This window comes from Haliotis rufescens, unplaced genomic scaffold (assembly GCF_023055435.1).
Source record: "Haliotis rufescens isolate VD_foot unplaced genomic scaffold, xgHalRufe1.0.p SCAF_30, whole genome shotgun sequence".
Lineage (NCBI taxonomy): Eukaryota > Metazoa > Mollusca > Gastropoda > Lepetellida > Haliotidae > Haliotis > Haliotis rufescens.
In genome coordinates, this window is record NW_025964002.1 from 1,601,432 (window position 1) to 1,620,135 (window position 18,704).

Below are 18,704 nucleotides of genomic sequence, written 5' to 3' on the forward strand. Positions count from 1 at the left end.
TTGATTGTCTGGTCCAAACCCGATTATTTACAGACCGCTGTCATATAGCTGGAATAGTGCTGAGTGCGGCGTTAAACAACAAACAAACAAACAACAGGTAACCCGGACTGTGGTAACTCCTGTCACGCAGGTAAGGCATGGTGGCAAAGGACGGACTATGCTCGGGGGAAGATCCGGATCATGGTAGTTTTTTATAATAGGGTAATGAATTCGTTGCCACAACCACATTAATTCTACTTTCTGACTTGGTAATCGTGAACATTACATACATTAATTTAGCTGGGTGTTGTGCCGTTTCGCCGTTAGGGACAGACCACGCAGCTGATCCTAATATTGTCTCCGTTTAAATGGTGGAAGTTGGCAACCCTGTACCCATACCACCCACTGCCGATCACGGAGGACACCAGTGAAGGCCCACACGCATAGCACGGTTCGTTATTGTTTATATATAGTTATATATATATATATATATATATCTATGTATATATTGATATCGCCCTGTCGACTGTAGCGGTAGCAAATACAGTAAACTACGTTTATAACGAACACGCTTTTAACGAACTTATTTCTTAGTCCATGCCATTTGATGTTTATATGCTTATAACGAACTACGGTTATTACGAACTAAATTAAGTGGCCCTTTAAGTTCGTTATAACCGTAGTTTACTGTACATGCATTTAACAATGTTTAAGTTGTTTTCACGATAAACACGACAGTTTTATGGCGACATTAATAAACGTGTCTGACATGTATGTGGGGTTGAAAGAAAATAAAAGCCTAATATTCATATACATATATTTAATTTATTTGTTGATTACGTATTCTGTAATCCTGTCGCCTGTAGTGGTAGCAACATACATTGAACAAAGCTTAAGTTGTTTTCACGACAAACACGAATGTTGTATGGAAACATTAATATACCTGTCTGACAGCTTTGTGGGGTTTAAGAAATGTATGTAACACAAGATGTTGCGGTAACACCGGCAGGTGTAACAGGTGTCCTGGCTGTTAAACAGAACGTGGTGTGATATGGCTATCTCAAACAGGATGTGTGGTAATCCGAGCAAATATCTTTATACACGTGGCTCATGATGGTGTATATTACTGTATAAGATAACTTTGGTATAGAGGATCAACACGGCGCAAAGAATTTTGTAGCATACCTACCTACTGACGCGAGAACCTACACTGTCATAAAGCACACATGTGTCACCTGGTAGATGAAACAAATTGTAATTTGCACGTGCATGGTACCTTCCGAATCAGGAATGAGAATATATGGCACATTTCAGTTTAAATATTTATGTTATATAGAAGTAGAAAACAAACATGAAAACAAAACTATGTTTCCACAACAATGACTTTCTGAAACATTTGTTTTTGTTTTCAGTGAGTGAGTATGGTTTTACGCCGCCTTTAGCAATATTCCAGCAATATCACGGCAGACCAAAACTGGGCTTCACACATTGTACCCATGTGGGAAATCGAACCCGGGACGGCGTGACGAGCAAACGCTTTAGCCACTAAAGGCGACCCCACCGCCCCGTTGTTGTTTTTTGTTTTCAAGGAACATGGGGTAATAGGTTGACACAATCATAGTGGTTAACGCTACTGCTGACATTGATATATCTACAGAGGTCAAGTAATTAATATTTTTTTTAAATTAATCTTTTCAAGGTAATAACTACAATATTGTAATATTTTTTTATAATGAAGTTGATCTGCACATGGACACATGCAGATATTGTTAAAATTCAAACCCACAACGTTGTGATTATGTTTGTTATTTTTAACTATTAAATTATTCACACTGTCCAAAAGTGCTAATATCTCGCGACACTGAAATTGGGTCAACGTTTCACTCATAGCGATATGTTATAGGCCTTTTCCCGACTCTCTCGACGGGAAGACCTCGCGACACGGAAATGGATCAACGATATGCTGTAGGCCTGTCTCCGACCCTCTCGACAGATAGACCCGTTTCACGGAAATGGGTCAACGTATCCCACATAGCGATATGCTGTAGGCTTGTCTCCGACCCTCTCGACAGATAGACCCGTTTCACGGAAATGGGTCAACGTATCCCACATAGCGATATGCTGTAGGCATGTCTCCGACCCTCTCGACAGATAGACCCGTTTCACGGAAATGGGTCAACGTATCCCACATAGCGATATGCTGTAGGCTTGTCTCCGACCCTCTCGACAGATAGACCCGTTTCACGGAAATGGGTCAACGTATCCCACATAGCGATATGCTGTAGGCTTGCCTCCGACCCTCTCGACAGATAGACCCGTTTCACGGAAATGGGTCAACGTATCCCACATAGCGATATGCTGTAGGCTTGCCTCCGACCCTCTCGACAGATAGACCCGTTTCACGGAAATGGGTCAACGTATCCCACATAGCGATATGCTGTAGGCTTGTCTCCGACCCTCTCGACAGATAGACCCGTTTCACGGAAATGGGTCAACGTATCCCACATAGCGATATGCTGTAGGCTTGTCTCCGACCCTCTCGACAGATAGACCCGTTTCACGGAAATGGGTCAACGTATCCCACATAGCGATATGCTGTAGGCTTGTCTCCGACCCTCTCGACAGATAGACCCGTTTCACGGAAATGGGTCAACGTATCCCACATAGCCCCTCTTGAAAAGCAGAATTCACTTCACGGAAATGGGCCACCGTTTTCCGTATAGCCATATGCTATAGGCCTATATCTTTCCAACGATTACTCATCCCCATGGCCCATGGCCCTATGTAGTATTCTCAAACCCAAAACAAATAAGGCGCGGCGCCTGGCACCGTGCAATAACATCTCACTTTAAGCACCATTCTGTGCTTGCATTACGGATTTCGGGTAGGAAGATAGGTCCCGCCAAATGGCTATTACCAGTTATGTCCCGTCTAAGCCTCTCCTATGGACCAATCAGATCCCACAAAAATGGTGGCGCCCGGACACGGACGATCTGATAATCAAGATCTACATTGTGATAAAACGGGTCTCACATCGCGAAATGCATCAAATCACGTGAACACCTTGATTAAAAACATGAGAAGATTTGGAAAATATCTACTGAAAACGAGTTGGCGGTGCACATGCTTTGCAAATCCTGCAATCGACCGAAATCTGCACGACAGTTTACGAACCGGATTTCAATTTCAGTGCGCGATTTTGATTGGACTATGCATAGACTCGTTATACGAAAGGCTCGAAAGTTCCACCCTCATTTATCCAGTGTGTCATATCCCCATATGGGAGGGGAAGGCTCGAACGATCCACCCTCGTGTATACAGTGTGTCATATCTCCATATGGGAGGGAAAGGCTCGAACGATCCACCCTCGTGTATACAGTGTGTCATATCTCCATATGGGTAAAGGCTCGTAGTATAGGAATAGGAAGTATAGGAACCTTTCCCCACTCCATATCTTCCATTCAAACTTGAATGCAAATATAATACCCTGTATCACTGAGTTACCAAGGTGTCACGCGGTGGGAAGAAGCTTGCTGTACGCAGTTGCCTTTACAGATTACTAAAACACTGGTCATTAATGGTCTGACCCTTCGGGAGGTAGTCCACCAGTAGGGCTCCTTTGGAATCCCAGAAAACCGAAGCCATTACCTTGCCAGACTTTGCCTTCTTCGAAGGAAACGTTCGATGTTTCCACTGCCCGGCCTGGTGTGCAGTCTCTGGTTGAAGGTGGGGAACACAAGACTCCTCCAGGGCGACAAAAGGCTCAACACAATCAGCCGGGTCCGCTACAAAACAACGTAGCTTCTTTGAGAGAGATGAGGATGAACCTGGGTCGTTTCTGATCAGGAGCCCTTGGAACACAGCGCGCTGAGACATGCCCAGTACACTCCCCAGAATGCATCTTCCCGAGGCAAGGGAGTTAACTGACTGTAAAAGTTCAGATTTGTATATTTGCATCGTGATATTTGAAACAGGTACAGTTAATTCAAACTTAATATTATTTTATGTAAAGTTACTTTTATCAATGGTTAATTGCCATTGTACAAATAGGCCTTGCCTGATCGCCAGTCCGACTCCTCTCAGGAAATATATATTGTTTTATTCACTAGAAACATATAGATTATCTGACGTTTTATGTTTTCAACTCAAAGCATGTTTACAAAATAAACAGCATAAAAACATCCTTGACTGATAAAGGGACCTATATTGGTCGAAAAGGACGCAACCAGGTTACACGTGACTTCACATCTAATGTGATGATGGGTCATGAATGAACGAGGGCTGGTCAAAAAGTTCTAAGCCTGGCCTACTTCCAACTATGGGCCATAACAAAGTGAACTAGTAGTACATAAATTGTTTGAGTAGTTCACTGCAAGGGTATTTGGTCTGTTGGGGCCGTTTGTATATTAGTGACAGCCAGTTGAACGTGTTAGGGGTCCAAATGGATCTGCCGTGAATGGGTTTTTCAGGGTAGCTTCAGAAAACTTCTACCTCATTGGAATTGAAAAGCTTCACAATCGATATGAGAAGTGTATTGAAAAGCAAGGAGCTTATGTTGAAAAATATAATTTAACACACTTTCGCAATTGCTGGTTTTGTTTGTTAGGCTTAGATCTTTTGGACCAGCACCCGTACATGCAGCTTCATATGTAACACAGGGTATATTTTGTGATGTCATAGCCTAAAATTACGAATATTAAGTTTCTGCTTCGTCCCTTCAGCGCGTAGGTTTGAATCCCGGCTCGCCCTAGTTATGTTACATGATAGGAGCGGTCGGGTAGCCTAGTGGTTAAAGCGTTCGCTCGTCAAGCCGAAGACCCGCGTTCGATTCCCGACATGGGTACAACGCCCATTTCTGATGTCCACCGCCGTGAAATTGAAGGAATATTGCTAAACGCGGCGTAAAACAATACTCACTCACTCACACATTTTACTGTTAATCAGAACCATACCCGTTGTGTGGGTTTCACCAAAGTGGCATCAGTTTGGGCCTCCCTCCCACATGAAGCTGACACGCCGTGATATAAATAAAATAATGTTCAAAGGGACATGTTAAACCCAACTCACTCACTCATGCACTTGATACAAACGCTTAGCCCCCGGAGAATGTACTTTGACCCCTTCCAGGTGCATTGTCAAATATTAGCAGGCTTTGCTTAAGTCTTTTCGAGGTTTTGTTTGTTTGTTGTTTAACGCCGCACTCAGCAATATTCCAACTATATATGACAGCGGTCTGTAAATAATCAAGTCTATACCAGACAATCCAGTGATTGACATCATGAGCATCGATCCACGCAATTGGGATACGATGACATGCATCAACCAAGTCAGCGAGCCTGACAGACCGAGTCCCGTTAGTCGCCTCTTACTACAAGCATAGTCGCCTTTTACGGCAAGCATATGTTGCTGAAGACCTATTCTACCCTGAATCTTGACGAGTCTCTTTTCCAGGTAGATACGGATGTAGGTTCAACATTTTCAATTTAAGAGACATGACATATTGTTTTACTCCTCGTTTAGAAAACATTTTGACCATGATGGGAATCGAACCCGGGTATTCCGCGTGAAAACCAACACCTGAACCGCTACGTTATGATCAAATTGGCCTTTTAGCAAAATCTAAGAAACACAAATATCACTTTGTGGATAGCAACCGACCAGACAATCAAGTGATTGACGCCATGAACATCCATCTACGCAATTAGGATACGATGACATGCATCAAGTAAGTCGACGAGCCTGACCACCCGATCCCGTTAGTCGTATCTTACGACAAGCAATGGTTGCCTTCTACGGCAAGAATGGCTTGCTGAAGACCTTTTCTACCCCGGATCTTCACGTGTCTGTATCCTATTAGACAAAGGTTTATTTTCTTACAGTCTTTTGCAACTGTGATACTTATGTTTTTGGTTATTTTCGCTTCATTATTTAGGTGTGATCAGATGTAATGTTGTTAATTACCATCTAAACTAATACATTTTTGGAGGAAAACTCTGAATATTGTCCGTGTACTGTCATAAGTGTTTAAACCATTTATTTATAATTTCAAAGTTACTGATATTTCGTAAGACACCAGACTATAGAAGACAAGGAGATACGCATATCTATTATAAACTCTAATTTTTGTTTTGATGCGACGGGGTTTGCATGCTTTGACCATGACATTGGGAGTGATCCTCGTTGATAGCATCGCCTATGCTGCCTTCTTGTAAATTTTGCAAAACCAATATGTTGTTTTCCAAGTGTACAATAATTTGTCAAGAGCTACGTATTGCATGTGGAATGTTTATGTAATTTCGAACTGCTTTCTAACATCAGGAGCAATAAAAAGTCTACCCAACTTGGGTGCTCACTACTGTGGCCCTCTACACAGTGGTTTAGTTCCTCTTGAAAGATATCGATGCTCGATTACAGTATTAGCGTTTCAAATATAGCTTTAGTACGTGTTTCCATAAAAATAGAAGTATTTTGTAAATTATTCGTGAAAATGTAACATGTCATGAAACCCTCGTTCAATACGTTAAGGGTGTTCCTCTTTCTGTCCCCATAGCTGCTTCCTGGGAACGAATTGAGTTGTCTTAGTTCAACATGTCTTTCAGTTTAGAATAAGGATTATTTTTTCTTTTGAATATATGTTATTATAGTAATATCATTCTCATTTTCTGTTGTGAAATGATGTCGAAATAAAGTACATGTATATATTTTGCTCATGTTTACTGGTAACCTGACCTTTAAGTTATACAGAATTGATAGGTATCGTTACAGTCCACAGTAAAGTATATATTTAAGTCAAAAGTAAGAAGAGTAAACGTTACATTCCTGTGCACCTAACTGTATTCATCCAGTGTTGGGTATTCTCGTTAGACTATCCAGTGTTGGGTATTCTCGTTAGACTATCCAGTGTTGGGTATTCTCGTTAGACTATCCAGTGTTGGGTATTTTCGTTAGACTATCCAGTGTTGGGTATTCTCGTAAGACTATCCAGTGTTGGATATTCTCGTTAGACTATCCAGTGTTGGGTATTCTCGTCTTTGACTATCCAGTGTTGGGTATTCTCGTTAGACTATCCAGTGTTGGGTATTCTCGTTAGACTATCCAGTGTTGGGTATTCTCGTTAGACTATCCAGTGTTGGGTATTCTCGTCTTTGACTATCCAGTGTTGGGTATTCTCGTCTTTGACTATCCAGTGTTGGGTATTCTCGTCTTTGACTATCCATTGTAGGTAGTCTCTGTGTTTCTTCGATACACCTAACTATGTATAAGCAGACCCTGTGGTACTGCGGCATTCATCGTATCGCGGCATTTGTGATTTCCGGTAGTTCACGCGGGACACGCCTCTTAGCGGCTGTCTATTAATGCAAATCAGTAACCAGGAAGTGCTCATTTTGTAAACAATTTCAATGTCCTCGGAATGTTCCGTCAGCTGTAAGTAAGGAGTTATTAATGCGTTGATACTTACTTCTGGCATCATTTGAAATATTGCCTTACCCCCATCTGTCAATGGCCAACGATATAACCCACAGTTCCCAAAGTAAACTTTCTCTGTCGACTTGAACTAGATCATCTGCATATTCATGGCGACTAATAAGGTAACGTAAGTTACGTAGTCCGCACATTTTTCCCCCGCTCTGTGCCCAGAATCTATTGGGAAATCATAAGGGCCATAATGCCAAACTTAGAAATACATTCTTCACAAGCAGCCAAAGATAAATACATACTTTGGGCATATCAGGAGTGCTTTTTATATATTTATTGTTGACTTTTAACATTTTTCCATTTTGTGACAAATTATTGTTATCCAATTTTTTTTTATAAACAATCTTAGAATATCATTTCTGATATTTTGTTGTTGACTTATAAAAATATTTTTCTCTTACTTTTCGGTAAATATGCATTGAATACCTATTACTGATAACACATTTAGAATTTTACTTGTGCTGTCTTTGCACATGTCTGGACAAATCACTGATGTCTGGCATGATCATACCAAGTGGTTGGTAGAATTATGTCCTCTTTTTGTCCATTTCGGACCTCCATACACAACTTTTCTCTGTACCGCGATACGATGGAGTTCCCTCCATTGTCAAACTGAGCGCGAGGCCCGGCTTTTACTCGGAGCTACTAATGTAAATAATGAACTTTTATCAGTAAAACAAGCATTGTTTGATAAAATAAATGATATCTGATATAGAGAACACGAATAAACATAAAGGTTAGTGAGCGCATTTTGTTCCGTTTAACGTACATGACAAGTAACGCGATACCCCGAGGTTGCAGGCTATAAAATAATTATAATTATAATATTATAATAAGTATTTAATTGTGGTATCCTCGTTTGTTTGTATTTAAGTTATCTCCCTTATACAGGGACCGTAACTCTAACTTGTTATTGTTTTGGAGTCTCGGAGCAGATGCGGCGTAGAAATGTCAGTCAGTATAAAATCACCCTAGTGACAGTCGATCCATGAAAACAAGACAGCGGGGAGGGCACCAAGGCGTTGAAATGCGCGATTGTACAACTTGTGCAACCAGGGCAACTAGGCGACAACAGACGACGGAAATGACCTTGAATACTTAGAGCTGTTGCTAAGTGTTAGGCCTAGATAGATACAGAAGCTTGGCTCCACAGCTCAGTGAAGAGGATGGACCATGAGAACTGGTAGGAATTTACAAAAATTACATATTGTTAAGTTGGTTCTCCAAACCAAGGACCCAAGCCAGTTGTAACAGTGCCGTCTTTGTCACATTAGAATATGAATAGAATCGGCCAGGGTGTTTTGCAGTCAATGGTTTTATTTATTTATCACGTTACATGTTAATGGAATACGTGCATGTGCATAAGTATTCATTAATGAAGAGACCATACTTCTATTTGATTATGGTACAAGATCAACGTTGCACTGGTAATTAATTTATGGTGGTGTGATCTAGCAAGGCCTATCTTCCTTTCAATTACAGTGTATAAATGTTATGATTAAGTGGTAAGCACATGCACCCATTAATATTCAGGACACATGTCAGCCAGCTATGCATAGCATATTTCTCCAGCAATGCTTGTTCTCATGGGGTGCAGGCAAAAACAGCCACTGAAAGTCAATCAAAGATTACACGTTATATTTATGATAAAGAAAGAAACTATTTATGTATGCTTTGTTAACATTTCATTCTATTTTTTCACCACCTGTTTATCTTAAACATGAAACATTCAATTGCGTTACTGTAACAACAAATCTATAAGAGCTTCAGCTTAAGATGTTCAAATGTGCCTATCTCTGTTGGTTTCGATTCCAAATGCAAGGTGAATAGGTAGGCGAGGCTCTCTTCCATACATCAAGGAGAACGGAGTGTAGCCAGTCGACTCCTGCCTAGTAGCATTGTAGACATGGACTAAGGGTCCCACATGTGATGTCACAATCCTGCTTCTGGCTTGGCTGCAGGGTACCAAGCATGTCAAGTAGTGTTTGCATAAACCTTTCTGTCATGCCATTCCCCATGGATGGTAGTCCTTGACTTAGATATATCTAGAATGTCACAAACCTCCTTCATAAGTCTACTCCTGTGAAGATCAGGGGTTGAATACATCTTCAGCAACCCATGCTTGGCGTAAAAGGCGACTATGCTTGTCATAAGAGGCGATTAAGGGGATCGGGTGGTCAGGCTCTCTGACTTGGTTGATGCATGTCATCGTATCCCGATTGTGGGGATTGATGCTCATATCAATCACTGGATTGTCTGGTCCAGACTCGATTATTTACAGACTGCTGTCATACAGCTGGAATATTGCTGAGCGAGTCGTTAAACAACAAACAAAGAAACAAACAAATCATAAATCTACTTTCAAAGTTTGCACCCTGGAATGGAAACAGAATGAGTTATGAGGTTTGATACATGTATGTCCACAAACATCTTCTGTCCTCTTCCATCATATGATACTAAAGTTGGTTCAATGTCAAGGTCGTCTGGGATGACTGATCCTCTTGTAGGCTGAATAATGGCACAAGTGGATCTGTAAGGTAGGGGCTGTATCACATGTCCACGAATAACAATTTCAGAATTAGCTGGAATTATCTTGTGACTTGGCTCTGAACTTGTAATTCGTCCTATGGAGTAGTTGTTCTTGACAAGTTCTGTCTCCTGAAGGGACATAGAATGAAGGGCCAAATACCAAGGAGTATGGAGGTCTGCTTTCTGTAGGAATCTTTGCCCGAACCCCCCCTTGCACTGGAGCATGTAGACAGAGATAACCTTGGTACCTAGGGTAATTGGAACTGTCTGGTTGTTACAACTGTCAGGAACCACAAGAAGTAAACATTGGACTTTAGATGAAACACTTCCTGATCCCTGAATTTCCACAACAATATACCCACTGTACTGTAAAAACTCTCCATCTGCACACTCGATGTTAAGGATGTGTTTAAGTGGCTCAATAGGAATCACACTGAAGTTCTGTTTGTAGTAAGATTCGGAAATAGAAGAAATGGTAGCTCCTGTGTCATGTAAAGTCCTGGAACTAACACCATTGACAATGATATTAATCTCAGTAGGCTTATCAACTAACTCTGCAACCAATTGCTGTTGAGTGCTGACATGCTCTGTGTCCAGGCCCATGGTCCGCCCTTCCCCATGGGCCGATTGAAGTTTAAAGGACCATCGTCTATCCTGGCTCTATATCCTCTCCTAATGTGACCAGGTTGTCCACACTGGTAACAAACCGGAATATCAGAAAAGGTCTGTGGTCCTTGAAATCTAACTTGGCCACCACATCCAAACTGCAGATTTCCTCTAGGCTGTTGCGGTCATACCCACTGTCGAGGGGGCATCTGCCATTGCTGACCTTGACCTGACTGACCTTGACCTTGGCTATACCTTGCTGCTCCTGTGTTTACCTGTGTGGAGTCTGATTCCTTGGCATCCTTATTATGTTTCTTAGAGCAGCAATCTCTGTTGGCATGGACTTCAAGTTTTCCCCGGATCTCTTTAAGCTCTGAATCCTGAGTGAATGTGGCCATACTTGTGGCATCAGGCTTCTTTTGAGACACTAGGTTCCTCCCCTCTAAGTCAGCTTCCACCTGCCTCAGGTAACGAAGGAAGTCTTCAAATGATCCACCTTGATCAAACGTGTGACTTGTGAGGTCCCTCAGTTGAGATCTAAGTCCGGTCCACAAGGTAGTCCTAAGTAACTCTTCTGTTTGTCCAGGCTGTTTTTCCAAGTGTGACTCCTTGGCTCAAAATATCCTCTAGTCGGCATGACCACTCTGCAACACTTTCTTCATCCCCTTGCTTGGCTGTGTAGAACTGTGACACAATGTTGTGTTCCGTGTAAACATCACCAAACACGCAAGCAAGCATGGAGATGAGTGTCTCCAATGGGACATCCTTGTCTACATGCATAGCCACTCTAGCAGCCCTACACGTAAAGTGTGCCGAACAGCTTGAGCAACAATCTTTGACGAGTAACGAGTAGACATACAAGTATACTCTAGTCTCCATTGATCGATTCCGGCATCCCCTTTCCTGTCACCAGTAAAGTATTGAAAGTATGGAAGCTGTGGAGTATGGGCGAGGATGACAGTAGTAGGCACGGAAGAACCCTCTGAACCTGCTTGTGCTTGACCATGTTCCTGCTTTACCTGACCGACTTCAGACATCTACTTCAGCAAGTCTTCTGCTGTGTCAACTTTCGGGGGAAGTTTCAGTTTTTGAAAAGAAGAAAGTAATTTCTTCACCTTGTCCTCAGAAAGTCCTCCTCCAGCCATTGTGACGTGTACCCGAAAATCCAAAGTAAATTTTTTTTTAAAAAGGCTGAAAGAGACTTAAATATACCAATAAAAAAATTGGCAACTGTGTAATACTGGAGTGCGATGTAATCACACACAAAAGAAACTACACAGTTACCTAAATGAATGTGTTTAACTACATACTCGTGTGAACTCAAAGTGCAATGATGTCACACAGTGTAGGAATACTACGGTAATATACCCATTAAGTGTGTATTTAAAGGAATAATTGGCAAGGTCAATGGAATTGCAACGTAACCTAAGTATGTAGATATGTAGTGTATAGGTACCACACAAGCTACTTACTAAAGTTTGTCTTCAACACATGCTAATGATGACTTACCACATCAAGTAATATTATCTAAGTACTAGAATGCAATGTGCATCAGTGTAGAGTGTACTATGGCTCGCGCAGATATTGGGTCAAGTATAAGCAACTGATCCTACATGATAAAGCAAAGACTATGAACCTTAGCTGCACGATGTAGAACACGGAATGTAACCGAGTAATGCTACACGATGTAGAACACTGAATGTAATTCAGTACAAAAACAAAGTGAACACCAATTGCAAACCAACACCAAAGACAACACTAGAAAAGCAAGCAACAATTCCCTGAATGTAGCAAACTAGCAAGACAACAACTGCTAATGAACTACATGTAGTGAGCTAACCTCACAATTAACCTATCACTCTATTTAGGAATTAAAGTAATAGCTATATGGTTTATGTTAGTTAAGTGGTTGATTTTTCTAACTACCTAGCCACAAACACTCACAGACCAATCATACAGTGCTTAGATACTAAACAAAAATACATTACGCATAAGACTGGCTTGTAAGACTGGCATGAATAATTGGTATGTTCGGAGCGCTCCTGAAAATGGCCATAGTATAATACACGTATATAGCAAACAACGTATGCACAAACACACAGATTATAGTACAGATTTTATATATATGTCACATGACAAGTACAGCATAGCAATGCCATCACTATAGTATAGTATACAAAAGAATACAGAAATGTCACATGGCAATTCACTATAGACAAGTGGAACAATATCCAGAAGTTTCTTTCAGTTACTACACAATTATACACACTGGCAGCTATCACTTCAACTTGGCTGCGTGTCAATCGTTTATGCGCCTGAAGTGTGACGTCACATGACTCCGTGGTTGGTCTCAGGTGCACATCAGTTTCCTCCTGGTCCTGTCACATCCTCACTGGGGGCTCCAGTGTAGTAGCACCTAGTTGTCGGGTGGTTAACACAACAATCGGCTACAGGGTGTGAGCTGGTGGCTGTTTATTCTGTCAGAAGAGAAAGGTAAAAAAGCATGCAGTGGCATGGTGAGTAAAGGCTGGATAAATAATAGACTGAATGAGACAGATAGGCTATGGTATTGATGTTTAAGCTGAAATACAATTGTATGGCAAAAGTAAGGCATAGTAAATAAACTAGGCCATGGTATTGATGTTTAAGCTGAAATACAATTGTATGGCAAAAGTAAGGCATTGTAAATAAACCAGGCTATGGTATTGATGTTTAAGCTGAAATACAATTGTATGGCAAAAGTAAGGCATTGTAAATAAACTAGGCCATGGTATTGATGTTTAAGCTGAAATACAATTGTATGGCAAAAGTAAGGCATTGTAAATAAACTAGGCTATGGTATTGATGTTTAAGCTGAAATACAATTGTATGGCAAAAGTAAGGCATTGTAAATAAACTATGTACTTGATCCAAACCTGAAATAGAATGTGTATAAAACTATGGCTAAAATAGAATTAAAAGCTAACTTGTTTGTACAGAATATCACTCTGACACAGCTGTTCCAGTCTGAACAATATCTGTCAACTGTGGAATATCTTTGGCAAGGTATCAGTTAGATTTGTAATGACAACAGTGGATAATGGCTGTGCAGCGAGTCTGAGGGTGTTGTACTCTTCTAAAGCATTCAAAAGTACAGGAATCGAGGCTTGTCAGGATATATGCTTTCCTTGTTCTTTAATACGATCCACGTTACCCTTACAGTGTTCCCACCGACGCTTTTCTGTCAAAACCATCCAGTGAATTATTAAATACCCTATCATTCATGTATACTCGGGAATTCAAAGCCATGTGACACAATGGCTAACTGTGACCTTCACTAGTCTCTGGCTAATACTTGTAGCTGTGTTTAACCCTGCAAAAGGGCAAAATGTTTAGTTCATTTAAGCTCAATTTGTTTAAGGTAAGGTAGTGAGGTGAAATGGGGTTTAACGTCATGTTTAAAATTATTGTACTCATATAGCATGTACGTGTGTGGCTGCTGGTACTAGTCCTAATGCTGGTTGTTAGAGTGCTAGCCTACTGAGTGCTAGTCCACTGAGTGCTAGTCCACTGAGATACCATGCTGCTGTTTAACATGGCTCCGAGCTGACCAATCCTTGTTTTAGCACCTTAAAGCAGTGCGCCAGACAGGGTAACAACAAGTACCATCTTTTAACGTCTTTTGGTGTCTTTTGGCACGGCCTTCGAAATGTATTTGTTTGGTTAAAACTTGGGTTGCACAGTTGGTCTGAAATAAATCTTTACAAACACGACAGGATGCACATTCTTTGACAATGTTTGATTCATGTGTGGTGTCTTGTTCTTGGTTGGTTGATGGTATTTAGGGAGTTATCATTATTTGAAAACAGGTCAGTATTTGTTAAGTTTGTATCTTTTATTAAGATCCTTAAAGAGGCTGTACATAATGTTGATATGACATTTATTCCAAATTTTAAAATTTCAAAAAATCGATATAAGCAACCCCTAAAAGTCCCCTCTTGGGTTGCACACACCACTTTCACCCTTCTCGGAATACACTAAATGGTCTGGCCAGGCCCGTGTGCGAAATACGCTGCAGTCGGAAAGCGCACGTTAAATCTTCTATATCAGTCAGTCAGTCAGTTGATATGTCATAAAAGAAATAAGCAACTCATAGACTTTGTTTATCATATAATAAAACACTGCAGAGAAAATAAACCGCCCTGCAGTGTTTTATTGTATGAAAAACAGCTCTCACTTGTTTATTTCTGTAATAAACTCCTTGCTAAAAAAACATGTTTCTAGGTTTGCAGTACTTTTCCAACATTTACACAGCGTTAGACATTACCACTAGTCCTTGCCAAACTGCCCAATAGTTAAGGTATCATAAGGACTAGTAGCCATTTGTCCTTTTTAAGGGTTTTACTATATGTTATCATTATAAGGACTAGTGGACTAAATATGTTAGTTTCTATCGCTGTTACAGTGTTTGAATGTGTGACAAGACTGTAAAGACCTGTAAAAATATGTGTAAGTCAATTTGAAAAAATAAATAAACACAAAAGCGAACAATATTAAATTGATTAATTTGCATCCATTTTCAAGCAGCTCTCCACTGACCAGCTGCAATTAAATGTGTAAATAATCCCACATAAGCAAAGTATGTGATGCAACATCTGTGATTGATCACACATGTATGATAATTGTAGAAAATTATCGATCAGAATTTGGGAAAGGGTATAGGCCACCAGACATATGTCGCATGATAAAACATGACCGAGAACATCAATTATGAAGCAGGGCTTGTTATAATCATATAAACCATGCTTCTCATGCATAGTGATGCACAAAATTGACAGACAAAAACAGGATGATTGTATGACGTTATCCATCAGTGTTTGGGGAAGGGTCAAGGCCACCAGACATGTGTCGCAGGATAAAACATGGCTGAGAAAATGAATACCAAGCAGGGGTTGTTTTAAGCACACAGAGCATGCACATGTGAAACTGAACGTGAACATGCAACCTATTGTTGTTTCTACATGCAACCAGTGCGTTTTTTGTAGGATTTGCAAGTTTTCTACAGAACATCGATCTTTGGACTTGGTGACCTTTACTTACCAAGTACAGTATAAGTTGCAGCAGGGTCGCTCGGGGTACATGGGGTTTTATGCCTCCCGCGTTAGGTTTTGTACCACAAACCGGAGAATTTATCTTAACGACATGTTTTAATATGACACTGTAAAAGAATTAGACCAAATTCAAAATTGATAGAAAACATCTGTTCAAAGGAGTAGAGGTTAGTTTGTGCTATATCATGTGACTTTCATTTACTCATAAAAAGCGTGCAGCTTTTTGCTTCTAAGCAGGGCATAAGGGATTTCAATCTGCCTCTCAGAAATCCACGTGCAGCCTGTCCTGCTCGTGGCGGGGTATAACAGATTTATTCCCAAACTGAGAAACTTCCCTCCAAGGCGGGATACATAGTATTTTATCAAGATCACATTGACCAATCAGATCTCATCATTCTGATATGGAGGTATGATAAAGTATTTTATCAAGACCAAGTGGACCAGTCAGATCTCCTCACTCTGGCATGGAGGTATGAACTAATTCACTATTCCTAGTGTTCCGTGTTATTTATCAATGTTCTTTGACCTTGATGTCATCATACTGTACTTCACGATTATGTGCACATATTGTGCACGATTATATCATCAATATTTGTGACAGCCGACCAGCTGGCTATCACGTGATGCATGTGTTGCACCAGGTACTTGGTGCGTCATATAATGTTGTATGAAGGAAAATTGATCATGACAAATACACTGATGAAACCCTCCAGCTGTGTGGATGGCCAAGACTCAGTGATGGCATGTTACAAGGAGCTGGAGAGTCTGCTTGGAGCAGTGATGATGCCATAATGATAGGCCATTTATATTACCACACCACTCAGGGACATGCTCAAAGAGCTATTATTACCCTGGTCACTGGATCAGTGTGCACTTAAGAATCATTCTCAGCTCCCTGGGGAGTATACAACCCAAACCGCCTATTAGGCGCTAGAAGGTTAACAACTGCATTGCCATCTCATCCTACTGGGTACCCATTCACTGCTGCGTGAACAGAGGCACATTTCGACATTGACAATGACTTGAGCAACTTCTTTTATCGCTGAGCCCGCGGGGATTCTGGGTGAGATTCTGGGTCCCCAGCAACCTGTGTTTGTGGTAAGAGGCGTCTAAATGGATCTGGTGTCAGGATGGCTGACTTGGTTGATGCATGTCATCTTATCCAAATTGAGTGGAACAATGCTCATGATGTCAATCACTGGATTTACAGACCACCGTCATATAGCTGGAATATATCATCATCATGTAAATCTCCTGACACAGCTTTGTCAAAATATTCATATTTCACTTGGCAATACAGTGATGGCATGCATGTCATGAACCACACGGTAATTGTAATTCCCAGCAGTGTACCATGCGCAGTTGATGTTTTTGCAAATGAACTACTTTGTATAATGTATGTGTGTATTCAGTCGCCTGAAACGTCATGAATAAGTCACAGGATTAATGAATAATTAGCAAATTATTAGAAAAAACATACACGATTAGGGTTACTATGAAGTCAATGGCTCAGATATGTGGCAGCAGCAGTAAGTAGCAGGACCTTTTATATGTTTTATATTATTTCTAATCGCAATAATTAGAAACCATCCATATGTGCATATGTAAACTTTCTTTATGTTACAGAGCTATGGAATGAATGTTTAAGGTATAAAATACTGAGGTTTAAAAACATAACTTATATTATAACTAATAATATATTCTTTTAATGTACATATCTTAATACACTAATTAGTTAAAATGGTAACAAGGCCATATAACCTTACTACTAACTAATAAATCTTAACTAAAAGTTATGTACATATGTAGAAAGACTTGAGCCTGCCACTTACTTCCCCCCCGCACCCAAATGTCGTCCTTGTTATTTGCTGGTGTTATTAAGTAAAGTGACAATGAGCTGTGACATCGCACCACCAATTCGCTCAAAGATGCCAACAGCCGCAAGCTGTTCGATGAGTTGAGTTCAATCATCCCTGTCCTCTGATGTTGTCTGACTCATTACATAATCTCCTGAGCGCTGCCACTCCGGTGGCCGTCTCTGCCGGAGTGAAGTCCTTGGTGGTGGTGGCTTTGGTCTTGGCCTTGGTCGGTCATCTGATGGGACAGGATCAGTGGCTCCTCCCACTGGATCTGTGTCCTGTTCTTCACTGACATTAGCATCTGCTGCTTCTCCTTCTCATGCATCCGCTTCTCCTGTACCGGGGTTCTCTGATTCCCGTGGCATGTGGCCGTCACCACCAGAAGAATGGCTGCCTACCTCTCCAGTCGACAGATCGTCACCCTCCAGCTGTGAGGTAGAATCTCGTTCCAAGGATCCTGTGCTGATGACAGTGGTATCTTCAGGCTCCGTTGGAAGTTCAACAAGCAGGCTTGAGATGGATCCACGCACATCTTGATCCGACACTGATGTTTCTGTCTCTGTTTCTGGTTCTTTAAGGTTCTCTGGTCCTGGAGTCGGAGCTGCTTGTATTGGCTCTTCTTCAATTCTCTCAACTGCTAAAGATCCTATGAGTAAGAGGAGGTTACGATGTCAAGTTCTGTTCCTTCCTTCTCCGTTTTCTTTCTTCACAACAAACACTGGTATGCCCAGGTTTGGCTGAGAAAGAACTACGTACGGATCCTCTTCCCAATTGTCAGAGAGCTTGTGCTTTCCCTCAAAGGCTAAAACCTTCACCAGGACGTTGTCTCCAGACTGGACTGTTGCACCTCTGGCTTTGACATCATACCTTGTCTTCTGTTTCTTCTGGGCTTCCTTTGATAGAGATGTGGAGATCTTGTAGCTCTGTTCCAACCTTGTCTTCAGGGCTTTGACATAGGATGTCAGTGTCTGCTTGTCCTTGTTTATCTCAATCCCAAAGGCAAGGTCGATGGGTAGTCGTGCTTCTCTACCAAACATCAGGTAAAATGGGGAGTAACTTTGTTCAATTACACAGCTAGAAGCATATTCTAGGTATAGCAGTGATTATTTCAGTTACATAACTCAAAAACTGTCGTACAATATAAAATGTCTTTAACATATAGATA

The 18,704-nt window shown here is 41.0% G+C and overlaps 1 protein-coding gene across 4 annotated transcripts in view; it reads left to right on the forward strand.

Annotated features, from left to right (window-relative positions):
- Positions 1-45: 45 nt before the first annotated feature.
- Positions 46-18,704, forward strand: part of LOC124152226 (pyruvate dehydrogenase phosphatase regulatory subunit, mitochondrial-like) — a 68,688-nt gene continuing 50,029 nt past the window's right edge. Inside the window, exon 1 of one of the 4 annotated variants that reach the window (XM_048380399.1) lies at positions 46-430. The gene's annotated coding sequence lies outside the window, so the exon portion shown is untranslated. Of the gene's footprint in view, positions 431-8,350; positions 8,639-12,910; positions 13,107-18,704 lie in introns of those variants that run through there. The other 3 variants (XM_048380398.1, XM_048380400.1, XM_048380401.1) reach the window with 3 other exon arrangements.